The 27141-nt window shown below is 37.1% G+C and overlaps 1 protein-coding gene and 1 long non-coding RNA gene across 9 annotated transcripts in view; one reads left to right on the plus strand and one right to left on the minus strand.

Moving 5' to 3' along the window:
* Positions 1-136, minus strand: part of LOC113479866 — a 762-nt gene extending 626 nt beyond the window's left edge. The window contains exon 1 of the long non-coding RNA XR_003398356.1: positions 60-136. This is a non-coding gene — a long non-coding RNA (uncharacterized LOC113479866). The remainder of the gene's footprint in view (positions 1-59) is intronic.
* An 83-nt stretch (positions 137-219) lies between these two features.
* The window catches only part of FAM160A1 (family with sequence similarity 160 member A1), an 88669-nt gene continuing 61747 nt past the window's right edge, over positions 220-27141 (plus strand). For 2 of the 8 annotated variants that reach the window (XM_026848205.1, XM_026848212.1), the window contains exons 1-4: positions 304-404; positions 540-663; positions 9064-9152; positions 15268-15391. The gene's annotated coding sequence lies outside the window, so the exon portion shown is untranslated. Of the gene's footprint in view, positions 405-539; positions 664-9063; positions 9153-15267; positions 15392-27141 lie in introns of all 8 variants that reach the window. The other 6 variants (XM_026848206.1, XM_026848208.1, XM_026848207.1 and 3 more) reach the window with 6 other exon arrangements.

Here is a 27141-nt window from a genome sequence, read left to right on the forward strand (position 1 = left end):
TCGCTCCCGCCCGCCTTTGGGCAGCAGTGCCCGGGCGCCCAGCTCAGGACGCGTCTCACCGCCGTTTCGCCTCGGCGGCGGCGACGTGGGGCGGCGGGCTGGTTTCCCCCGCAGCCGAGCAGCCGCTGTCCGCCTCAGGGCCGCTGAGCGGAGTATATAGGTCACTGGAAGTAATGCCTGCCTAATCCCCTTTATCTTTCTGGCTCGGCTTTTCCGCCGCTGGTTTGTAGGGCGACCCGGGCAGCGTTGGTCGCAAACTTCTGGGAGAGGACCCGGGCTTCGCGCAGGGCTTGAGCCGGGGAGCGGGCGAGTGGCGAGGTGAGAGCGTGGGATGTGCGCTTTTATGTCAAAGAAGGCTTTTTCCTCACAAGTGTGACGGTTTATGTCGTGCCAGGTATTTGTAGGTACATCTGTTAGCCGTGTGACCCTGTCCGTGGGTTGTCAGTTTGGGTTCTGGCTTCTGGTTTAACAGGCCAGTAACGTTGATTTGTTGGTGTTTTTTTTGGTTTTTTTTTTTGTTTGTTTTTTTTTTTCTTCAGTACTCTTATTGCATCACTCACCAAATCACTGAAGGCGATTTTGATGTTTTCTTGGGATGTCAAAGGAAAGTAGATGTCTCAGCAACTTCAGGGTCCTGGTAACTGCAGAAGGTGGTGTGGGCTGGTAAAGTGATTGCTGTGTTTCCCTCTGTGATCTTTGAGGCAGTGAGGAGCTATTAGCAAGGTCATGTGAACGTGTTCTGTCACCCAAGGTTATTGGTAGGAACTCGGCATGATTTTGAGTTACTCCGTGTGGACAAATCTGTAGATGCTGGCAGATACACAGTGTCTGTTAGGAGTTGTCTAGCGCCAGCCTGCCAGTATAGGACAGTTTGCTGGCTTGGGGCATGTGGCTTCTTTTAACTGAGAAGCGCTAAGGAATGCTTGGTACTATTTGGTGACTTAAGTTTCAGTCTGATTTCCTCCTCCTCCCTGGGGTGTGTGATTGGTTTTCCAATTAGCATTAACACATATCATATGATGATGATGATAAGAAGAAAAATGCCTAAAAATGAGTGTGCTGTTTTATATGCTGCCATACTACTTCTGGTTGAAAGCCAAAGACTTCAGAATCTGCAGGTGCTCTCTCTCTGCCTAGATGTTTTATGTTGAACAATGTGGAACTCTGATGCTGTGCAAGAGTTTATAGCTGCACTTTTCATCTGTACAACAGTGTTTTTATTCCTCTTTGAAGCTGTAAGAAGGATTCAGGGCCTCAACTCGTTAGTGGTAAAGCATGATGTTTTTATCTTGTTTCATTTTCAGAGAGAAGAGGGAGTGGTGAGAAACTATCCGTTCAAAGAGATCTCTCTCACACCAACATGATAATACACAGTATGCAGTACAGACCTATGTTTCTGGCCTGTGCTGTTTTTATATTGTAATTTCTAGAATTAAACCATTTAGAAGAAATGGTGATGGGAAGGGTTTATAATACCTGAAGAACTAAAGTCGGATTAGGGTTTTCACATTATTTGTGCTGCCTTACTTCTGCTGGCCTGTGTATAAAGAGTCCACCTGATCTGAAACTAATCTAAGAATTAGGACCTAATGCTGTAATTCGTTTCTTCCCCTCTGGCTCTACTTTAATGAACATGGAAGGTCAAAGAGAGACAGAAAAGACAGAATTTACAATCTACTTTGTAAAGTATAAATAATTGCAAAGGGAGAGATTGTACTAGTGAGATACTGGTCTGAGGATGGCAGTTGTGAAGCTGATGGAACATCCAGATGCCTTTTTCTGTTACCCATCTCAATCAAGATAAATGTGTTTGGTTGATCTCTGCTAACAGCTATTTTAATCTATTTATTGATCCATGGTGATTGACGATTTGTGCTTTGAAAAATAATTGAATTCTATTAAAATGATGAAAAATGTGTTGACAAAGCCCACGGAAGAAACATAACTTCAGTTACATCTTCTGTGGTGTTTTTTTTGTTTGTTTTTTCTTTTTTTAAAAAAAACTTTACTGTCTCCATGTTGTGTCTAAACTATATGCTGGTGATGGTAAAAACTGGATTATCGTCTGTGAGGGTTATTTTGGTTTATTTGTTTTTTTTCCCCTAAATGAGACACAAAACTCCATAGAATCCAAAACTAAGAGAACCAAGATTGGAGAAAGTGCTGCTGGTTTGGTTTTACTTGATCCTGGCATGAAACTGAATTTTAGAAAACTATAGATATATTTTCTTTTCAAAAGATTATACTAATGCATTGATGCCTGATAAGCTTTAGTCTTCAGATTTACATACTCTGAGTACCATCTGAAGCATCAGTTTCTGCTAAACTCTTCACTGAAGGGCTATCAAGATTACTTTGATGTACATCAAGCTTTAAGGTTTTTTGAAACTTATTCACAAATGCCTCTCTTCCACTCTTGCATATATTTATTTATTAGTATACAAATGCTGCTTTTTGATGCTTGCAGGTTTCATTGCAAGGGCTTTTCACATTTTAATTGGGCTTATGGAAATCTTGTTTAGTTTCTTAATGTTTGAGTTGCATACTTAAGTTTTAAAAAATGTAGGTCTCCACCTTTTGGTATAATGTTATTATGACTAGTAGTTTCTCTCAAATATTTGAGGGAGATGTTCTCTCTCACTGTGCTCTACAGCACATCCAGAGTAGTTGGTATGTTAGTGGTGTTTGTTATGTGCTGCTGAGAACAGGGCTTTTGTGACCTCTTGTTCCGGTCATCCTTTTCTGTAACAGTTTTATAACTGTATTTTGGTTTACAGACCCATAAACTCTAAGACTCTTGTACTCAAACATGCTGACTTGACATTGTTAGCTTGCTTGTGGTCTCTTCTCGGTCTAATCAGGCAGTTATTTAGTGTAAGACTGACCTACAACCCAGGAAAAATCGTATGTGCTATCACCATTGGAGGAAGTCCCCGGGAAAGAGGGCATCAAGTAAGGCTGTTGGCAAAATAGTGCTTTTTTTGTTCTGCTTTTGGGTGTGTTTCAGGTAATGTATTACACAACAGTGGATGTCTATACTTTAGATATGTTACGGATGCACTTTTCATGCTCTGATAGTGTTGAGTCAAGACAGGCAACCTCAGGGTGCTTCTAGAAGAGGCTACAAAGGCCTGCACAGCTCAGAAGCTGGGGGACTAGTGAACTGGAAGCTCTGATTTTATTTTTTTTTTAGTCCTTTTTGCAGTACAGCAGAGTGGCCAAATGAAGGCTTGTAAGTAGCTGCTGGTATGGCTGTTCTGTAAGAATTGCATGCAGACTCCAAGAAACGATGCCTCTTCCTGATGGGATTAATCCATTTGAAAAGTAGATTTAGGAATTCACTGTGTCATGGGGAGCAGGTCAGTTAGATGTGGGTCAGGTCTGAAGACTGACTGGGCTGAATTGAAAGAACAGTTTTGAATGCACTTGCGAACGCTTATAGCTATAAATGGTTCTGACATAATTACTCCTGTGTAATATATATACACACACCGGTACATTTTAAAGTCTTAAGTTTGGAGATGCTGTGATGGTAGCAAAGCATTTATAGCTAAAGTTAGTGTTACAAAGAATGAGGAGCTTTTGGGAATGTGTCTTGTCTTACTTTCTGTCTTAGGCTTTGATTACAAGACTTCCTATTATAATATATAGGTATCTTTCAGTAAATGACTCTGGTATGATAAGAATGCTTCCCTTTTTAAACCATGTGGCCAAAAAGTTCTTGTCAAAGGTGATCCTAAATGGCATGTCCAGGTGAGGCAATTCTGTGTGGCATGGAAGCACAGCAAGTAAAGTAAGAGCAGGTGACAGTGGTCGTAGAAGCTCAAGGTATTTGAAGACATGATCTAGGAACGTGTTACTTGTGATATCTAGTGGGATTACCTTCAATTAAGAGAGAAAACTTTGGAAACATGATACAAATATAGCTATCTGCATGCAGGAGTCCTGAAACCTTAGCTTCATATATACATGTAGTATTTTTCCTCCAAATTCAACTGCCACCTGAAAAGGAGGAATGAGATCCTGAGTTAGTTTGTGTAAGATGTACACAACTCTTCATAAGGCTTCAACTCATGCTCTCTCTGAACTAATTGAAGCACATTTTCATAGCAGTTTCAGAATTTTTCCTGAAATTTATTCTGTTTCAAACTGTGGTGGTTTCCCATGGGTAATAAGTTATTGGGAAATCAATGACTTTTTTCATCTTAAAAAGAAAAAAAAAAAAAAAAAAAAGGAAAAAAAAGGTTAAATTGTGAGGTAATACTGAATTGCCTATCTGCACAGTGACAATAGACCATGACAGTTAATTCTGGTTTAACCATAATTAGCACTGCAGAAGGCATGTTATCTGCTTCTCTGTGGTGAAATACATAGCTAGATTAGTGCTAAAAGTATTAGGCAAATTCTTATTATGTAACTTTTGCCGTTTAACTGTAGAAGTGTAGTCAAATGTCATCTTCTCCCCTTGTACCTCTACTGTAGTCTCCAAACAGTACGACAGACACAATTTTTTCTATTTAAGCAGTTGCGTGCCTTAGAAGAACTTGTCTTTTTTTTTTTTTTTGGGGGGGGGAGTGGGGTGGTGGAGTTGTTGGTTTTTTGTTGTTGTTGTTGTTGTTGTTGTTGTTTTTTTAAATTATTGTGTGATAATAAAAACTTTCTAGGTTCTTTGCATAAATAACTATTGCTAAAAGACACTTGTGCTTTTTGTCCTTCTAGTTCATTTTTTACAAACTGTTTGTATGTTATGTTGGTGGAGGGTAGGATTTATTTCTGTGAAAACTTTTATATAAATAGGCCTAAGGTGGTAACTATTCCAGTAGCAGTTTAGTTTGCCTGGGGAAGTGCTAAAGTGATGCTAGTGAAAGAGCTCACAGCTAGAAGGATTTCCTAATGTATGTAAAAAAAAAAAAACCAAAAAAAAAAACCAAAAAACCAAAACCAAAACAAACAAAAACCAAAAACCAACCAAAACCCTTTAAGCTATTGATAAGACCTATATGCCATTACACTTTTGAATTGTAACTTGAGTTTAACTGTTGGCTGTTTCTGTTGCACTGTGCTGATGGTTGAAGAGTTGAACCACTGAAAAAATCAATCCTGCTTGCATTCACAAAATCTTTTTTAAAACCTCAGGTACCCCTGAGCAGTAGAGAAGAGAATTTTGTATTTTGGAGTTAGTCTTATTAACATCTAACAGTTCATATATTTGTACTAACTAAACATTTTTCAGATGTTTTTCTGACACACCAGCCAGAGCAACAAATGAAAAATTGCTGTTGTGCAGCCAGCTCCAAAAAGTAGTGTGGGTTTTTACTAAATTATCTTAACTCTTTTTGATGTGGCAGGCTCCTGCCCTGATGCAACAAACCTGCGAGGGAGAGGTAATTTGGCTTGCTGCTTCACTGGCATTACACTAAGATTACTGTTTCTGTAAGCATGGATCTTGAACATATAAGGGAAGAAGGGAGCCTGTGTAGAGAGGTGTTACTTTTATAATTACAAGTTGAAGTTGAAACATCTGTGACTTGTTACACTAGACCCATGTGCTTTATTAAACATAGCTATTCTGTTTCCTTCTTGCACATTTCTGACACTTTAAAAAACTTTGTCAGTACAATAAATGTGTTTTAGAACAGTGTCATACATTCAGTATTCCTGTAAGAAGACCTATGGGGGACAAAAAACTTATCTCACTTTTTGAGCAACTCCGTTGATTTTCAGTGCTGGACTTTGCAGGAAGTATATGCTCCCAATCACAGTGAGATGTGGATTATTTCAGAGGTGAGGGCTGTGTTCCTCTCTGAATGTGATTTATAATTATGCTGGATTCTCTCTCCTGTGAGCCTGACCATTGTACAGCGATGATAGGTGCTAAACAGCCAAAGATTTTTCTGCAAACCATTAATGCCTTCATAAAAGGTGTGTTGCTCCTTGTTTTGTTCTGATGTTACTGAATCACCCATCTGTCTTTGGAATGCCTGTGGTGTGGACTGGGAATATCAGTCATACTGGGATTTGCAATTCTGAGTTTCAAAGATTCAGCTAGTCTGTTACTTTGAGGTGGTCTTTTTTTTTTTTTTTTTTTTTTTTTTTTTTTTTTTTTCCTGACTGGCCATTTGTCATTCAGTACAGGGAATCACAGAACACATAGTCAGCAATAGGTGTAACAGGATAATTTCCTTTCTGAATTACTGACTTGCATTAAGATTAATTATGATTGCCTGCTTGGAGTGGTTTCAGGTAAACAATTAGAAAGTTTTTTATCAGCTCCTTGAAACAGGATAAGGAGCATGTGAAATGGAAGTACATTTTCTTAAAAGCGGATTAAAAAAAAGGAATAAACATGGAGAGCAGAAACTGATTTGCCCTCACAACAATTTCTGTTATTAATGGTTTGGTCTCAGCAATGTGAACAACACTGAGAGACCAGCGTGAACTGGCTGCCACATAACACAGAGGTTTTATGGATGTCAGTGGTTACATCTGCCTTCAGCAGTATTTTGCTGGCATGATCTTTGCCATCAACAGCCCAGTGCTTAGGGTTCTTGACTTGCTAGTGTTGATACAGCAGAATACACAGTAGTGTTGAGATGGTTTTGCAGAGTTTCCTTGGGCTAGATAGAGCTGGGTTTGTTTTGCTTGGATGCCAGTGAGTCCTTGGTCTTGGAAAACTTTTTTCACAAGAACCTTTATTGCTGGAAAAAAGAAAAAAAAAAATATATATATATATTCGGAGAGAAACAACTAAGGCAGTTTAGCAAACGCTGCATTTATGATACATGCTATTTACAAGTTATATCTTTTGTTAATAGTGCTGTTTTTAGCAAGTTGTTAGTAAAATGGGTAAATCAGAAATAGTAAATTGCATCCACCACCCAACATTAATGATGTAGGGACAGAGGTCAAAGGAAGTGATAATGCTTTTTGTTAGCTCAACTTCTGTAGCTGAGGGAAGAGAGGAATTTCTGGGCACAGAGACCTTAGTCCTGCTGACATTCAAGTCAGCTTGGTTACAATGATTGAATTATTTGACTTTTGGTTTATATAGAAGCTGAACACTTTTCCAGGTATTTAATGTTTCTTTTAGTCTTTGTCTTTGCCTATAAGGAAAAAAAAAGACGTTAGCAGGGTTTGTGGCTTGTATTTGCATGAACTTTTCACATTAGCCTTCAGTGAAATTCAACAGCATTTGAAATACTTGTCTGCAGACGTATTTTAAAAAGTTAAATGAATTAAAGATGAATGAAATGTTATCTGATTCTTCCTCTTGACAATTTAAAATTCTAAATTGATAGTAATGCCTCCTATTTCCTGGATGTTATATTAGTTTAGGTAATTATAAACTATGCATAGCTTAAATTCAGTACTTGCTGTGCATTGTATTGTTACCATAGCAGGTATATGTGCAGTGATTCAGTAGGTGAAAAGTTACTGTTTGATTTTAAAGTAGCAACAAGTGTGGGGAATAAAATTTTGTTGTATTTGCAGCAAGGCATATTCTATTACTAGTTGTAATATTCATACAGAGTTTTGGCAAACATTAAAAGTAACAACAGTTAAGGTTTAAAAGAGGTATCAACAGCAACATTTCAGGAGCACTCAGCCTTGGGATCAGTGACAGACGGGAGATAATATGATCTAAGCGGTTATCATTTGTACATTCAGATATTCCAAGATAAAAATATAATTTATCCAAGTACAGGAATATTGGATTCTGCGACATAAGGGAGTTGAAAAAGCAGTTGATGGCAGAATAAATACACTTCCCTATTCTAAACAATTCTACTAAGAGTTTGTGTGAATAAAAAGGAAAAGAATATTGTTACTGTCTTGGTAGAGGAGACTGAAGGCTGCCAAACCAGGGAGATTTTCTGGATGAAGATGTTTGTGGACACCAAGCAGAAATCATCCAGATCACAGGATTTTAATTACCTAGGAGTGTTGGTTAGAGAGTATGGTGGAATGCAGGTTCCTATGAAGTTCCTGGAGGACCTTGGTAAAGCTTTCTGTGTGCTAAATATGAAGAAAGAAACCACAGGATATGCTCTTCCAAGCTTTGTTTACAACCAGAATATAAGTAACATGTGCGAAAGTAATCAAATGAGAGTCAATGTAGGAGGACTTGTTGTGAAATAAAACAATGGATTTTTAGAAAGGCAAACTTCAGGTAAGTCTGGTTAACATGAATCTTATCCACTAGTGTTGTGTGTTAAGAGAAAAAAAAAAAAAAAAAAAGGAGATTGTTCCTTCCAGAAATTACGTTATTGACAGAAATTGAAACTATTCTTCCACGAAGGAAAATATGAAAAGTAGTGAGAGGCTGGCTTGTCTACTAGTGAGCACTTTAACAACAAATATAACAAGGAGGGAAAGGCAACCCAGGCTGGATTGCCAAGGACAAGTATAAAAATAAAGCACAAGCACATATAATTAAAATGCAACATTCAGAATGGCCAACTCAAAAAGAGTAAAAAGAAATCATTATAGAAATATAATGTTAGTAAAAAGAAAGACGGGGAAGGTTTGCTGCTGTTTGAAGAGTGGAGCTGTGGACAGATAATGGAAATCAGACTGAGGTGTGGGGTTTGTGGGTGTCTTTTTTTTTCACTTCATCTGTAGTTAGACTGGGACTTGGAGGTGAGCATGGTGTTCAAGGCAAGTGCTAAAATGCTAAACTGATGTGAGGAAGGAATAAGTTATAGAGCATTTAGATAGTTTAAATTTGAAGTATTTTAAAAATGCTATTGAAAGGGTAAGAGCTGGCTGATGTAATCCCTGAGCTGCTGCAGTTACTTAATTCATGGAGGATGCATGTAATACTGTGACACTGAGAAGAGCGATTATAGTGTCTGCCTTTATGGGTGTTGGGGGGAAGTGGAAATGAGAAGTTGTAGAGCCACTTGTTTAACTTTGATTATTTGTTCCAGTATTTTTCCTGGGAATTAAACCCCCCTAAAGCAGTAGATGATTACAAAGAAATGAGCAGTAGCCCATATGATTTTATTTTTAAGATTAAACCATGTTAGACTAATGCAATTTCTCTCTCCAAAAAACTAACAGGAGAGGAGTGGTTGATCTCTGAAAGCCTGACTCTTTATCGTGGAAAATGTCACAACTGTGGTTAAAGAATGTCTGGATGAACTGTGTGGGTAAGTGCTAAACCGCTTGAAAATGATTGTTTTCTCTAGGAATGGACTCATGAGATAGTGTTTTGGCTTTTGGGTGGGTTTTTTTGTTTTGTTTTATATATATATGAAGGATTTACGTATTATCATGGATGACAAGAATAATGAGTCAACATTGTTATGTAAGTTTAAAATTAGAGAATATCATACCAAGATATTGTCACAGAATTACTGAATTCTGCCCTTAGAAAAGGTTTGTTTTTTTTTTTTAATAGGGCTGGTTCTCAGGTTGGGGCTGAGATTTGCATAGCAAAAGTATGAGCCTCACAGCCCAGTTCCTTACTTCAAACACAGTGAATCTTCTTTAAAGTAATTACTGCCTCCTGGTTGACTGGAGTAATTGGAGAAGGCCAGAAGGACCAAATGCTTCTCCCTGAGGCTTTCTTCAGTAAAGCTTTAGGACCCTTCTAATTCTTACTGTGATGTCCTGTGCCTGCATCACATAAGTGAGAACAGAAGTGTATTTTGCAAGTTAAATGAAGTAATCTTGCTAGCCAGTGTTGAGGTAGTATCCAGTTTTGAATACAGAATTTATTTAAAAAAAAAAAAAGAAAAAAAGCAGGTGATAATAACCCATTGCAAGGAGTCTGGAGAGGAGCTGTAAGAATACCCAGCTATCTGAAGGAATGACTGAATGAACAAGGAGCTGTTGTTATAGCTTCAAAGAAGGGAAAGAGGTAGTGGAGAAATGAGAGTGAGGGTTAGTCTAAGTATGTGGAATATACACTTTTCTCACAATGATCTGTTTTCTTCCTTTGGTTGGTAAGACACTGTTGCATTGGAATATGTTATCACAGGAAAAGTTTTGAATAATTTAAGAGTGGGTGATGCAAGCATCTGGGAATTGTGACAGAAACATAATGGGTATTACCATGGCACAGGGGGAAGGACTGAATGACTTTGAGGTGATTTTTGATCCTTTGACTGGTAAATAGATGGTTGCTGTGGTGCAGCACAATCTGTACAATCCAGGGAGAGCGCAGTACTGAGAATTACTTTTCTCCCTACCTCTACTCTTATGTCTCATCTGGTGAGGAGGATTACTAAAACATTAAAACATTATGCCTCTCTTTTTTTTTTTCTTTTCACCTGATGGAGTAGATAAGTGAGATGTAGAACTTCACATTGCTGTGGCTGTTGAAAAGTAGCTAGAACTCCCTGTTTTGAAACAACATAAAAGAAGGACTGTGGGCATGCCTATACCCACACTGGCTCTGCAGAAGCAGATCCTAGAACAGGGAGTGCTAGGAAATGTGGTGTTAAGATGCCTACATTAGCTTCAAAAGCAGTTTTGTCATATTTGTACGGTATTGAATCCAAGCCACTGTGGTTTTACTGCTTCCAGACCTGTGCTAATGTCTGCTGTCTGCCATGCAGACTTAATCAGCTTGGGTTAGTGACAATTTGGCAAACTCTTCTGTGTAATCCACTGTATGTTGTAAACAACCTTCTATTGTGCTGCTCTTGAAGCTCATGTTTATTTGGGTGCACTAACTCTTTTTTTGTTAATTAATTGTACAGTAACGGCACAAAACAGAGATGCCTCTTCACGGTGTGAGATTTCTTGTCTGAATGATGGAGATAACAGTGACATTAAACAAAGGTTTTAATTTCAATTGGATGCTATTGTACACAGCTGTGAAGAAGAACAAAGATCTGAGGAAGTCCTGCAGTGTCAACTGATCTTTAAATCAAAAGCAAATAGGCACAATTTTATGTAAAATTAACAGGTTAGGAGACTTTTTTAACTCACAGGGGGAAGTTTCCCAGGATGTATCACTTCTATGATGTATTCTTTCTCTTAATTACCACATGCATGTATGAAATGGAGCTAATTTTTAACCTACCTTCCTTTTAATATTTTAAAGTCCATCTGCTGTTGTTGTGAGATTTTTGAATGGCATGTATTGCTACTGGGAGTGTTTGTATTGATTCATAAATCTGTGGACTATGGTTTCTGGGGTTATTTTCTTGGGCTTTCATATGAAGGGGAAAGATAAGGAAAGCAATTTAAATTTCCCAAACCACAAGGCTATGCATCTTTCATAGTATCTAGCCTGGGTAGTGGTATAGGTTATGATACATTGGATGCGATACAGTCTCTAAGGACAACTTTCATCTCAAATAAAGTGCAGTATAATCCTGAGCTCAAAATTAATTGTGTAGAAGAGGATGGCTAGTTCTTGGCTACTCACTTACAAATCCTTGAAAAGGCTTTTGCCGTTCTGAGGATGTCCTGTAACCTGCCTATTAAATGAAGGTTTGACAGGCTGCTCTGCTGTGGGTTGAAGAAACATTGGGAACTGCCTTCTGTAATGATGTTGATATCAAAATATAAAATAGAGCATCTTAATTCATGAAGGTTACTACTGTGCATTGACTATCATTATGTTCTAAAACTTTTAGATGTATTTATCACACCCATTTTAGGACAGAATTTCAGGCTATCCAAGCAATGTAAGCTTATATATCTATATATCTCATGAATATCAGAAAAAAAAAATATTTTCTTTTTTTGTCTGGTTCCAATTTTTTTGAGTTGTTCCTCTACCATGTCATCATATTCCTCATTGGTCTCAGTTTTCAGAAATGAGAGAGCAGAAACTTTTTGTGTTCTATCCCTCCCTCTGCCCCTCTTCCCCCAACACTACCCCACCCCCATTTAGGATACGGAATGCAGATGTGTATTATTTTTTTACCTGGTGTGTGGTATTGCTTGCTTGCTTTTACAAAGCTATGTGTTTGATTCAAAAGCAAAGTTCTTACTCTTCCAAAAATACATTACATAAGGCAAGACTGTGCTTGGCAATAATAGTTTATCAGTCTCTAGAAAGTGATCCAAGTATCAGTACTCTCTGGAGATGAGGATGTATTATTTTCTATGTGGCAGTACTGAATTTTGTCTAGAGGTGAATGAGAGCTGGTGACAACTACATGCTGGCAACACTGTGTGATTAATATGACTCTCCTGGGCCACAAGTACAAGAAGCTCTCTGTTTAATTCTAACTGTGATTCTTCAATTAAATTATAGCTTTTTAAATGAAAAGAAGAAAAGCTGATTGGAAATTGGAATTTCTTTAGATTATTCAAATTGTTGTGATTTTGTATGCTAGACTGAGTCTTCTTTTGCCCTCTAACCTAAGGTATACAGTGGGGGTTTTTTTGTTTGTTTCATTTGTTTTTTAAATGAGTTGGCAAGCTAAAGGCACTTAGATTCTGGAAAGTTACCATAGCTTGATGTTAAGGTTCAGATCCAGATTTTTTTAAAGTATGTGTGATCAGAAAACCTTTCTATGTTCTGAATACCTTTTCTTTAAAACCTGCACGTTAACTGCATAGCATAGAGAAACGATGCTTTTGTAGAGTACGAAAGAACAGACCTTTGTGAGTTTTTTTTTATTGCTTCAGTAGTTGTAATAAAGATTCACTGACTCAGTCTTGCAGTACTCTGAAGCTGAAACACTGAATATGTTAGGATAATACAGCACCACTCTTAAATATGTGTAATACTTTATTAAGCATATAAAGGAAAATATGTGCTAGCCAGTTCAGAAATGGGATTGTTCTTCATACAACTTGGTTCTTCATTGGCTATGGGTTTCAGTCTCTTGCAATGATTTTCAGTTTCAGGCTTGTGATGCTAGATAAGAAATGTTCTTCAGGTTGGAGCATTCTGGAATCTTTAAAACAAATGTGCTAAGATGCCAGTTCCCCACCCACCCCCACTGAATTCTGATCACTTGAGGCCCCTCCATGGGTGCTTCTTGAATACTCCTTTCCCACATCTGCTGGAAGCAATGATTTCTAGAGAGGCTTGGGGTTACCTTCTGTGCTAGACTTCTGACTATGGGCAGGGGCTATTTATTCCACCCCCCACATCCCCCTCACCCCTTCTTTTCTGTTCCCTGTGATGAACTATTGCATATGTTGCGAAAAAGAAAGAAAAATGCTGGGTTGATCAGCTTGTAAACCTCAGCCATGAGGACTTCATTTAGACTATACCTTTTTGATTATGTGTATGACAGTAGTTTTTAAGATACGTTGCAAATTAAAGAAGATAAATCCAAGGGAGAAAATAATTATTTGAGCTAAAAGACAGCTTGGTCAAGAACACAATTATAGGCTCCACTTATAAACTTACGAAGATAAGTGATACAGCAAAACAAAACCAGAAAGACTGTATTTAACAAATCAAACTTATAATCTTATTTCTATGACCAGACATAATGGATGTATGAAGCAGACAGGAGGGGAGTTAGTGTTAATTACTAATTATGGAAAAACCTCTTTCCTTTAGAGCCCCCACTCAGAATTATTTTGACTAATAAGAAAATATATTAAACATATCATGGTTCAGTGTGCTAGCATTTTGTGAACCATATTTTACTATTTCAGTGATGCTACACACATCCTCAGGTTGTGGAAGCCAGCTAGTAGTAACAAAGGCCATATGGAATATCAGCAGATAAAAGCATGCGGAGAAGTTGAGTCTCTTAAGAATTTCTATTTCTAGTGAGCTATGCAAAGTAATACCTTTCTGAACTGGGGTCAAAGAAAAAAAAAACAACAAACTTTTTTCCTCATGTAGAATTTAGAAATAAAATCCACACATACTCTTTAAAGGGTACTTTAACAACACCCCCCCCAACCCTTACCTGATAATATTTTCTGGATTAATCTAGTTCCATGTTGGTGTTAGGTATATATTTTGTTTTCTGTTTTTTAGAGGCACAGGCTGGAGTAGGATTATGTTAAAGGCAATGGCCGGAAGTGTTTTAAAAATGATCTGGAGGATAGAGAGATTCACTCTGGTATCATTTCACATGAGAAAATGACTGGTTTTTAGGACTACCTCTTTGTTTTAATAGAGGGGAAAAATGACGCTAAAAGACAGTTACAAGATTTCATCTCTGTGGAGGGACCTGATACAATCATTCCTAAAGTTCAGGAGCTTAAACTGGCAAGGGGTCTCTTGGATCATCTAGTCTAGCCTGTACTGAAACCATGTTGTATGTGTGATCTGTAAACCAATAGTATCTTCCCATAAGCTCTTAATTTTGGGGCGTTTTTGTTCATACTACTTTGATGGGAAACCTGTTTAAGAATTTGGTTTAAACTATGACTTCTTGGCCAAAAATTATGTTTATGCAAAATAACTATTTTCTCCCTTTTTAACTTTTTCATGATTCCTTTTCCTATTGAAAACTGGTTTAGAATTTTACTTCCTTGCTTATAAAACAGAAAATCTGACAGCCTCTCTATTTTGAATTCACTTGTGCAGTCTGGAGGAATTTCTGCCAGACAGGTTAGCAGGATGTCTGTAAAATCAATTTTGAATGCTAAGCACTGTATAAATGAATAGACACCCTTTTCATACTTGCATTTTTTTGTATGTGTGCGGCCTTGTTACATGGCAAATATAAATTTATTATAAATGACTCTGGTGTTGAAGGAAAGGTGTGGATTTCTCCTTTAACTTTGCATTTAGCCTGTTTAACAAGATGATGCATTTCCTGTCTGCAAAGTATGTTCTGACATCAGCTTTCTGGCAGCGTAGCCAGCTTTAGTATTCAGTGTCACACCACTCTTTTCTGCTTTTGCATTTTATTACTTTTTTTTTTTTCCCCCCAGTGGTTACTTTTTAGCCAGAACAGTTTCTTAATTTTCCCAAACATACTTGGTGTGTGGTGCACAAGTGTTTTTGAGGTGCAGCATGGATGCAAATGTTTTTGTGTCATAGCAGTGAACAGAAGGCAGCAAGGAAGGAAAATGTGTATTGCTTCTACAGTGGTGTGAGCTCGTAGCTGATGATGGCCTTGCTGTTTTCAAGGGTTTTTCACAAAGGTAGTGGTGAAAGGCCTGAAAGCACCGATCTTGTCTGTGTGGACCTGACATGCTGTGGAATACATTACTGCTTCTCTAGTTTACTTGAGATTTTATCATAATCTCTTTAAGTTTGGTTTTCTTTCCCCCAGTTATTAAGCTGCCAAATTTCATTCAAGTATTGGGCAGTTACTTTTTATTAATAGAGAATGAAAATTTTTCTTTCCTCCTTTCTCTGTCTTTCCTTGTCTGTAGTGGAAAGCTGAATGCTGCTGAAACGTGTCAGCTGAAGAAAATTTAGATCTAGATTGTCCACCAAATGGAACAGCTGCCAGACCAAGTTTTTCCTTGCTGACCTGTTGACATGCTTTAACTACAGGTAAAGTAAGAGCGTGTGTGTGTGTGTGTGTGTGTGTGTGTGTAATAAGTAATTCATAATACAAGTCTGTTGAACCATGAGCTCTCTATTTGGAATGCTGAGTTTCATGATTGGTTATTACTGTATGGACAACTGTCCGCTAAAAAGTGGGTTTAAGATTTCAGACTTATTTAAAATGTCAATTAGAGGCTCTGTAGCACTGAGCTGTGTTTAGATAACGTGGGCTCTGGAGCATCCTTTCAATGTTTGGTGTTTCAGTTCTCTCTGTTCACATATACAGTATACTCCACAGAAGATGACAGATGCATAATATTCCTGTGGCAACCACAGTAATTGCTTACATATGAACTGAATATATGGCAATTATCAAATGAACTTTAGATGTCCTGTAACTTCTGGAGAACAATACTATGTGACCTACATACCCTATAAGTCAGTGATAGATTACCAGTGGCACACCGATGAGGACCCCAACAGACTGTACACCAGGATTTTCCTGAGTTGGCAAGACTCCTCTTTATTTGTTTCAGAATATCTACATGTTGTTTAGAGTATGGGATGTGAAATAGTTGAAAAGCCTGTCGTATGAAGAATGTACATTTTTGTTTTTTCCTCTAACTCTTAACTGTAGGATACAGAAAGAGGTGAAGGAGGAAAGACTCATCTTCCCTATCTGTACTTAAAAAATGAGCACAGAAACTAGAAATCCTTTTTTAGTACTTTTAGCTCCTAGACTTTGGTTTGTCATTGGATCATCTTACCTCATCTTACTCTGCAGTGAAACCAGTCAGCTGACAGATGAAAATTCAGATAAATCTCTTCCCTGACCTGATCTACAAGCATGAGTATCATTTGGTTCTTGATGCAATGTCATATGTGTGCCTTTTTTTTTTATTAGATAAACTGTTCTACAAGGTGAAAAGGACTGAACACTTATGAGTTGCCTTCCCAAGAGAAGCTTATTCTCAGGTTGCAAAAGAAGCTGATGAAAGAGCATAAAGGGGGGGTGTGGTCTTCATAGCTTGAATGTTTCATAGAAGAGTTGGCATCATTTGGGGAGGAGATGTGGATGTTAATTGCAAGATTGACATAAGGAAGTTGTGTGCATAAGAGAAGTCCAAGCTAGCTAGTAGGAGGGAGCCTGGTGTGTGGGTGTGAAGTGAGACTGGGATTAGTTCAGACAGGCTTGAAATCTGACAGTATGTTTGGTTTCCAGAGTTGTGTTGGTTACATCACGTAGGCCATTCATACCAGTCAAATACCATTAAAAAGGGGAACAAATATGAAATGATTAAAATAATTGCTAGTTCCTGTTTTTTTTATATACGCAGGTTTTCTTTGAAACTGATTAGAAAAAATACAAATAGCTGGTTGATGTTAACTAAATATTAGCTATCTGGTACACTCTTGCACCTTGTTTGTTATTTTAAAAACTCCAAACACTTGCTTTATGAATATTAACACCATCATTCAGCAGCATTTCATGTAGCATGTGTCTGGTCTTAACCCCTCCTGTAATGCTACATATTCATTCTTCTGCCCCTTTCTTGATGCAGTCTGTTGCAGTTCTTGATGCTGGCCTGTGAATGGGAGACTTCTGTTTTGTTGAGTTGGAAGTGAAGATATTCCCATACTAACCTGTGCTGCTCTGTAATGGTTAGGGAGGTGTCAGGTTTCTCTATAATATTTTGTACAAGTTCCCAAAGTACCACATCAAAGTATCTTTAGGAAACTGAGGGGCTGGAGATACACTGATTTTTGACAAGTTAAGTATTTAATATGTTGTTGTTTCTACTGTCTGAAGGAATTAATTGACAGCTCTGACAGTGTTGTAAACCTGTTTTATTAAATGCAAATTATTAAAATACTTCTGAATGTCAAGCCTTGTCTAGAAGCTCAGCTAGCAAGGTGTTTGTCCAGAAGAACTACCAGTTCCTGAGACAGATGGCACTATATCCAAGATTGAATGAGTATCAGCTTTTGCATGTACTGAGCTACAGGTAATCCATGGTTCTGTGCCTGGGTGGAACCAGCTTTGATTGCCAAAGTGGTTATTTCTCAATCAGCTGCTGTAGGTAAGAGTTGTTCTTCAGATGGTTTGTAGTGTTAGCGTTTAATATCTTATGCAATAAAGGCAAGTCTATTTCTTTCTCCTGATAGAAAACAAGGAACAACTGTTAGTTTAAACTACAGTCTCATTCTGTAACTTTGTTGTACAGCTTTCAGTTAGTTGTTTCTTCTGTCCCTGACTTAGAATCTAGTTATGCTAATGGAAAAGTAATACAGTCATCGGTGGTGGGAAGTGGCATGAACTAACACAGTGATGTGAAGTCTTTCTCTAGTTCCCACTAGTTCCTATTCCATGTTAGTTCAAGTCATCAATTATAATAGTATGTTTGAGTTCCCCTTGGTTTAGCTAACAATAGTAATGGAAAAGAACGCCAAATTTCTTAACATAAGGGCTTGAGTATCTAGTTAAAGTTTATTAAGTTTATCTGTGATTAAGGCTTTAATACCAGTTGGGGCTAAAGCTGATAAAAAAAATTTATCAGAAAGTATTAATGCATTTGAAATAAGTATGTTCCCATGTATTTTTGTTTTCAGTTAAACTTTTCTAAGGAAAGCTTTCCTAGAATCAGGTTGGAATTTCAGAATAACAAAAAGACACAAAATGGAAAAATGCGCTTTTGTTAAGTTCTTTAGTTTGTAATGCAGTATCTTTTGATCATGATTCCTTTCAGTTGTATTCTTCCTAGGTTTGTTTTAGTTTTGTTTGGTTTGGTTTGGTTTTTTGGTGTTTGCTTTTTTTTTTTTTTTTTTTTTGTTTTTTTTTTTTTCCTGATGGAAGGTTTGTAGGGTTTTGAGTTTATTCTGTGTGGGGTTTTTTTTTTGGTTTTTTTTTTTTATAAAAAGGTAAAAATTGTGAAGACTCAGACTTGTGGGGAGAGAAAAGTCTTTCAGCAGTGAGTTTGATCTTAGGAACAACCCAGTAAATACTTTCTTACTATCAGTTATCTGAAATGAATATTATAGAGGAAGATCCCATTCTATTGATGTAGGTAGTGTTTAAACTGCCTTGAGCTTCACAAAATGTTAGTATTAATAATAGAATAGGATTGAAAGGCTAAAATCTAAGCTCTATTATATTCTAAGCTCTGTTGTATTCTAAGCTCTGTTATATTCTAAAATCTAAACTGTTTCCAGTAGAAAATGTTTTAGATTTTACTCTTTCATAGGATTTCTTGGGCCATTTGCAGGCTACTTGGCATGGCCTTCTTTAGGAGACAGTGATGTTCTATAAATAATTTAAATAGTTCTTAGTTCTAATCTTTCATTACTGTATACTAACATACAAATTTGCTCTTACTATGATGCTGAGGGAGAGGTCCATAAAGGACACAGATGTCTGGCAGTTTGGAGAAGTATAAAGGTGTATACATTGCTTTAGTAATGCATAAGGCGCTTGCTCTTTCTCATCTAAGACAAACAACGAACTTGTGTATCTATCGCATAATTTGGGATATTTATTGCAACGTTTCAAGGTATGTCATAAAGAATGTTTTGTCTAACCATCTTGACTTATTTGTCATTGCTTATGTCTTGAGTCTAAGTGCATATTTTTGCCCTAAAGAATTAAACACGGTGCAGGGAAGGTTAGCAGTGTGTAATGGTAGATAGGAGAGATCACTGGCACGGTGAAATAGAAAAGTAGAGACTAGTTGTCTGATAATAGTGACAGCTGTTTTTTCTCAACTTTGGTTCCACTGAAATAAAAATAGTCAGTAGCTATCTTTCCAGAACTGGCTTCACCCTAGTACTACACTAGTGTAAATTGTGCTTGGTAGCAGCCCTATGAAACCTAAGGGAATTTGTGACTACTCTGAATAAAGCAGGTTTAGTAAATTCAGTGTTAGAAATGAAGAGATTTTATGATAGTCTTAAAAAAACCAAAAACAAACCCAAACCAGAAAAATAAAAATGCTTATGTTTTTCGTAACAAAAGTTAGCATTATCAACATAGTGATTTTATGTTTATTTTGGAGGAAGGACCACCACTGTGATGGAAGCAAACTTAAAAAGTCATGCTAATACAAAATAAAACTACAGAACAAATCTAAGGATCAAATTCTCATTGACAGAATGTTTTCCCCTGTATCATTGTTCTTTACATCCCAGTGTTTTTCAAAACAGAGTTTTCAGGTAAACCTAACAGTTTTTCCAAGTGTGGATGCATTAAATTGTTTTAAAGTGTGCATTACTCTTTCAAGATATAAACTTGGAGTAAATGAGAGGAGTAAGATATACTGTAAATATATAGGCCTGCAAGAATTGATTGAATTGGAAGGCTAAATGAGAACTCGTTCATTAGATTTTGATTTTTGTTTCTGCAGTCCTAGAATTTGTTGCACTGAACAGAAAAACACCAGAGAAACCTTTCTGTAGCTGTTGCCAGACAAGCTGCTTGTTTGAGACAAGCAATGGAAATAACAACGTTTGTGTGTATGGAGCAGTGGAGATCAGTGAGGGTTTTCAAGTTGAACTGTCCTTACAGCAGGAATTGATGGGTTTAAAGGGGTAAAGAGCCTGGTGGAGGTTGTGCGGCCCAAGCACAGAAGCTGAGGTTCCTGGTGGCCATGTCTCAGAAATGCTGTTTTGATTTAAAACCAGAGGGGGCCTTGCATGACATTCAGCACATTTTCCTGTTGGTTGGATTTGGGTTCCATCCTACTGGCTGTGCTGACACCTGCAACTGAAATGAGAGTTTAAGAACATCTGTGCTGGCCAGGGTCAAAGATCAAGTCAGCATAGTGGTGTTTTGCAGTGGCCGCTGCATAGGGCAAAATACGTGCATAGTCCAAGCCTGTGGCAGTATCTCTGGCCATGTTCAGTCCACGGGCTTATTTAATTGTCTTTCTGTTCTGTAAGTTTGGTGTTCTTTTTCTTTCATGAATTGGCCTACTTGCTTTTAAAAATCATGTATACATTTGGTACCTGCTGTGGCCTGCGACAATGAGTTCCATAATTTGTCACAAATTAACACTTGTGCAGGAACAGAGATGGGGAAAGGAAATAGCTAAAGAGAGGAGAATGCAGGATCAAAGTCGTAGTTTGAATCATGTATCATATACACCTTTAATTTTTTTTTTTTTTTTAAAGGTCTCTGTGTCTCTGCTTTAGTTGAAGTTTCAGGACTATGAATGTACATTGTCCTTTATCTCCCTGGATTCTGGAGAAATTTTTTTAAACTTTGGTTTGCTAGAAACAGAATTGGATTAATGAAAATAATCTGTCATTTACTTCAAGTGTTGGGCTTTTAAAAACAGTGTTTATGGCCTCAGTTTCATATTAAGTTGAATGTTGTAAAATTTACATTGAATATTATTTTTGTTGGAAGTCTTTTAAAACAAAGTTTTAGACACTGTAAGTATAACATTATTATTATTATTATTGGGAAGGAATTTCAGAGGAACGTTTTCACTGCCCAGATTAGGTTAATGAGATTTGCTGGCAGTGATAGAGGTTCAAAGTGAAGAAATTGACTGGGTGGTAAATTAATTGATTCCATTGCCACATACGTCCTCAAGTTTACAAAACGCAAGCTAAGCAGAATACTTCTTTCATCCTACTTTTGTAGCTCTATTAACTAAAATGAACTGTAGCTTATCTTAACCAAGAGAAGGTGGAAGTGATTAGATAAGTATGATACATTCCTGAAGGGCATTGGTTGCTAGCATGTAGTTTGCATAATGATTTATGGTAATATTCTTTTTATGTCCATTCAATCTGAAAGCTTCCTCTTCCTACCAGTAAAGTGCAACGGTGTGCAGCTGACTACTTCAGTCCCAGGTTTTGAAGCTTTTTTTTTTTTTTTTTAAATTTGCACAGAAACTTTTATGAAACACATGGGGGTTTTGCCTCTCTTCTAGTAGGAACATTATAATCAAGAGTCAGGGAAATTCTCACTGCATTCTAGCTGTGACACAGAGGCAGTATGTGACAATATGCAAATGTCTTTTTTGATTGAATCTTTTGGTAATGGGGAAACCTTTGACTACCCTACCACAGAAAAAGGCTAACCTGAAACAATATTGAAACTTTGACCCAAAGTCTGTGTTCTCGTAGGTAAAATAACTGTAACCTGTTGACTTGATTGGTGCTACTCTGGGATTTACTTTAGCAACATCTGAACTGATGCAAAAAATATATAAATATTTTGTTTCAGTGCAGAACAGTTGGTGTTTGTCAGTTTAATCACTGTACAATTAGAATCTGATTGCTTTGTAAAGCTGTTTGGGATCCTTCAGATATAAAAGGGAAAATAGAAAATAACTTAGTAAGTACCACTTAATATTGATTTTCTTCAGTAGGATTTCTCTCACTTCATAGCTGTTCTTCACACTTAATGGCTACCCAGTTATACTGAGAAGATGTATAACAACATTATTAAAAAAATCCAACCTCATGACTCTATCTCAGGATGTCGATGTTTAATCATTCCTAGTTTTGCTGGTTGTTTTTCAGTCCTAATGAGCTTTGCTTGAGTTGAGAGTTTGTTCTCCTTGTGTGCTGAAATATGTTACCGATCTGTAAAATTTTGTAAATTCTCAAGTGGCCTATGCAAAATACACTTTCTACCCAACAGCAGCAGAGTGTTAGTGTTGTAACGTGTTCTGGAGAGGAGCCTTCATTTTAGTCTCATGAAGTAATTGTTTAGGTATACCCTTAAGCAACCAGCTGCAACTGAAAAAATGAGATTTTTTTTTTTGAAGATGCTGTGGTAATGAAGCTTTTAAATGTGAATTTAGTAACTTTAAAATTTATCTTTACAGTACGGTCTTTAAAGATCTAATTACTTATCTTCTCATTTAAAAACCAGACTCATAAAACACTCTGACAGTTATGTGATTCTGTGGGTGATTCTATTGAATAAGTAGGCTACAGTACGATACTGGGAACAAAATGGGTGGACTGATATTTCACTGCTTCGGAAATGTCATAGTATCTTCAGTGAATGTAAGAGAACATTAAAAAGCTGGAGCTTGATCAGTTTATGAAGTATTATAAATTATGATAGCAGATGAGGGGGACTTGATAACCAAAGAAATCTTTCAGTTCTAGGCCCTACGAAGGGCATGGCATAGGGAAAAGCTAAAGTAATTTAAATACTTCTCATCTAAAAGCAGCTTAGAAACTTCAGCATAACTTTTTGCTACTCATGAATAGCAAGACAGAAACTTTTAAGGTTGTAACATTATCAGTCTGTTTTCTCTTTCAAACCTGTGTCAGCTGCATAGCAAAGTGTGTTTTAAGGTGGGAACTTACTGTCCTTTTACTGGAGTCATGGTGGATATATTCTGGAATCAGTTCCCTCCCTACCGAAGATCTTTGAGGGTGGGATAGAACAGATGACAAAGTTGCAGTATCCTCTATTACTTTTCTTTGTGGCCAGGTAGGGAGAGGCACAGTCTTACTTTTGGTTGCTGATGTGGATAAGATGCAAAGGAATCTCCTGGCCTTCAAGGGTCATGTTCAGCTTGGAACTGCTATTGGCCAAATAAGGATTTTGAGAAATAAACCAGAAAAGCAATCTTTGAGAAACTAGAATTCTTTTAGTTCCAGAGGAGGAAAGGATGTGAAGAGTTTATTTTAAGAAAATAAGGAATATTTATTAATTTATTTGCAAAAAGAGATTAATTTCTGGGAATGTTTTGACTAGTGAACATGTTCAGTATATCTAATGAGCTTTTGTTCAATTCTGTTAGTGTTTTATGTTATGTTACTGTACATATCCTTTACCAGCTTGTGTCCCTTACCAGGGGCACAGTGATTGTCAGGCCAGGGAATATTTCACCTGCATTTTTCAGTTTGGAATAAGGTGAAACTGGGGATCCAGTGTCTTCCAACATTTTGAACATTTTGAAATGTTTGCTGCTAATAAATTTGATTTCTTGTAACTTTATTTCAGAACTAACGTATCATTGATTACTGGCTCAGTAACAAGCAATTGGCTGTAAATCAGAATCTGACCTGTTGACTCTAAATATACATCTGTGGTAATAAAAATCAGGGAGTGATTCCAGAAGCAGCAAAGCTGATATAGTCTGTCAAAGATGTAAGCTGCACAACGCTGCCTGCTCCCCTCTGCCCTCAGCTTCTGCCTCCATTCCCAGTTTGCAGTGATGTGGACTTACTCCCTTCTGTTCTGACTCTTGTTAGAGCTGTTGTTAAACTGACTTGCCTTATCAACAGAATGGGAAGCACAAAATAAATGTGCTAGGGATGGGGGACAAGGGACAGGACCTTGTTCTCTTGGGAATTATGAACTCTTACCATCTTTTGGAGCTATGTTTTTAGTAAAAAGCGTATCAGGAACTCTAAATAACTGTTTTGTCCTAGAAGGATAGAACTGAGATTAAGATGAATTGCTAATCTTCGAGTATTAAAATTCATAGCCTAGAAAGCTTTGTAGTCTCTTAAATCTTAAGGCTGTGTGATTGGATTCTGTTTTCCTTTCATTGGAGTAAATCTACCTTAATTTCACCGAAAGTCAGTCAACCTAACATGCAGCTGGAAAGAAAAATTCAGACTGTTTAATGAGACACAGTTGAAGAAATCCAGTGAGACAAACTAAGATGAATGAACATGTGGAAAACTGCTACAGTTAAAGAGAATAATATGCTACATTTTGAGAAATATAAACAAGGAGGAGGGTAGTAAAGAAGTGCTTACACAGAGTAAGCCAATTGCCTAGAGCTGGATGCCCAACAATAGTTAATTTGGGAGATGAAGCTATTGTCCCATTACATTGCTTTCCGAAAAGAAACAAGAAAAACTGGTCTGGCACTTTTCAAAGGCAAGGCAGCAGCTGAATCAGTATCATGAATGACCCTGTTCAGAATTTCTGACTTTCCTGAAACTGGAAGGGCAGGGAAAAAAAAACAAACAGCAACAAATAACCTGACAAATCCTGAGCAGAGTCACTGATCCTCTTTTATAAATGCTTTATTTTTTCTCTTACAATGGAAATTTTTTGTTTGCATGGTTATCTTACAAACATGTAGTCCAGAAAATTGCCTGAACTTGTATAGGGGAGTGTATCTTATATCTGTGTCTTCTAAAATGCAAACTGGGTAGGTCATGTAAGTGCATCTGTTCTCCATTTTTAAAAGTACGTGTTCTTCTTTTTCAGAATGTATTGACTAGCATGTTACTGATAATACAACAACTGAGCTTGTATGTGCTTTGTCAGCATGTGTCATTTACCATGTTGTTAGCTTCCGAAAAAGTTCTTAAGTGTTCTGAAACAATGTGGGCTTTGAATCTAATTGAGACAAACTCAGTGCTGGGTACTTCTGGAGGAAGATATAGCCCCCCAAACCCCCTGTTCTATCAAACTACAGAGTGTGTGTGTGTTGTGTGATCTTTCTTCTATGTCTTTTTTTTTTTCTTTTTTTTTTTTTTTTTAAATTAAACTGCATGGTATACCTTCTTTCTTGAGCCTCTTAATAAAGAGTGCTGTAGTGGCATACAAAAACAGTAAGTATCTCATGATCTAGAATAACTGTTTTAAAATTACCCATGGGGGATTAGCTGGAACAGCTGATCCCTGTGAGTGGGATTCCCACTTACCTAAGTCAGGAGTGAGATGATGTCACAATCTTCCCTTCCCTCAGCATGCTCACAGACTGAGCAGAGCACTTAAAGACAGGATGTTATTTGTGCAGGTGGCCAGGTGATAACTTCTGTGCCTCCAAATTGCTGCCCAGGTGGATGTTTAGCATTTTATACAAAGAGTAACCCTATCTATGATCTTCCGATCACCCCCTTTTTACAGGAGATCAGTATGCACATTTCCCATCTCCTAGACTGTTTAAACAAGCATCAGTTACAGGCCTATATGTTAAGAAGTTTTGAAAGCCCTCTTCTGTGTGAGTCAGGACAGTAAAGTGCACATCTACTGTGGTTAAATTTTTTACTTACCACAAGTTTGACTCAGCATCCTTCCCCAGTCCTGACTCCTGCAGAGTTAATATCAAGAGGGTGTTCACGGATAAAGAATCTGTCTGTGGGGAATGTGCAGTGCTTGTCTGCTGGCATATAGATTATTTTCTTGCTTAAACACTTATGTTTATACTCAAAGTACTCTTTAAAGCTTCTTGTACTTCTGGGTGTCACTGTTTTTAATCTATCATCATTCTATTGCCATTCATCTATCAGCATCTGTCTTCATAATGCATAGCATGGAGATGTGATAAAAAGATTGAAAATAAGTCTTGGGCTTATAGAAAGAAGAAATTTTGTTTCCAGTATGATAAAAATAACTTTTGACTTACTATGCTTATACTAACATCTATGTATATTTAGATTTTTATTTTGTTTTTTTTACTTGTTTATCCATTATGGTGACAAAAATCACTCACAGCACATCCCATCTATATCTGGGATTCAAGGACTTGTGCACTTTATTTTTCATTAAACTGCATATATGATTCTGACTTGTGGATGATAGAAAATGAAAGGTGAAATTAAATGGCTACAGAGTTTTTAGAACTGAATAATTCCCCAACCAAGTTATGCAGTTACTTCAAGTGAAAAATTAACAACCTACTGTGCTTGGCATTTTAATAATGCATAGTAAGATGGGTTCATGTCTGGGTTTTTTTGTTTGTTTTTTATTCGTGTGTGTGTGTGTGTGTTTTGGCACATAAAGGATTAAGGAAATAAATGGTGTAGGCTTGTTTAATGCATATGTAATTGTTCAGGTTTTTTTTTTTTAATAGCAAGATATCTGCATCTGAAACTGTCATTTTTATGTTCCAAGTTGTAGATATTGAGGGCTGCATAAGCTTTAGGTATGGCACTTATGGGGTTTGAATATGAATTGAGAAATACCTGTTCAGTAAATATTAAGTATGCAACAGCTCAACTCCTAACAGCCATGTGTATTGGCTTGTATATGTATTGGTATGTGTGTGCATGGGTGGTGGTGGTGGTGGTAGGGTTTTTTAACACTGCTGTACAGTACAGAAGAGGTTGATTATAATGCAAATCATACCAATCTACTTTTTTCTTTCAATTTTTATTTTTCTTTAGTTCTTCCCATCCCTTTTTAGTACTGTTGTGAATATCAATGCATAATAGATATACTTAATTCTACATAATATTTTGTAATCAATTAATAACTGTATATGCAAATTAAATCAAGAGACAATCCATCAGTTAAGGCACTAACATGAAAGGTGTCTCTGGATGTCCTCCCTGACCATTAATGGAAAGTATTCTGTGATCTCCTTAGATTACAAAGATGTCATTTACATTTTAAAAGTAAACATTAAAGAATCATTTAAAACCTTTCTGACTTTTAGCTAGTATTTGTCTTATGTATTAACTTAAGAAAACAGGTTGTTACTGATTTTATTATCACTTGAAATTAAAATGTGTTTGATTTTAATATAAGTATAGAATTAAGGGATATTTTAGTAAAAATCATTTTACATTTATTGTATTTTAAATCTAGCAACTGACTGCTACTCTAAAATTCCCTGTACCGCCCCGTACCAAGGCTGAGGGGATTGGTCATAATTGTTTAGTAGGAACGGTTAGAACCTAGGTAACAAAACATGAGGTGATTTGTAATCTGATTTATAATACATGTATAGGACTAGAAGGATGCAAGTAGTTGTCAAGGTCCAGGATTAATGGGAACTGAGGGAAGTCACCGTAACAGCTTGCAGGTACCTGCCAAGAAA

The sequence above is a fragment of the Athene cunicularia genome, assembly GCF_003259725.1.
Source record: "Athene cunicularia isolate RWA chromosome 4 unlocalized genomic scaffold, athCun1 chr4_part2, whole genome shotgun sequence".
Lineage (NCBI taxonomy): Eukaryota > Metazoa > Chordata > Aves > Strigiformes > Strigidae > Athene > Athene cunicularia.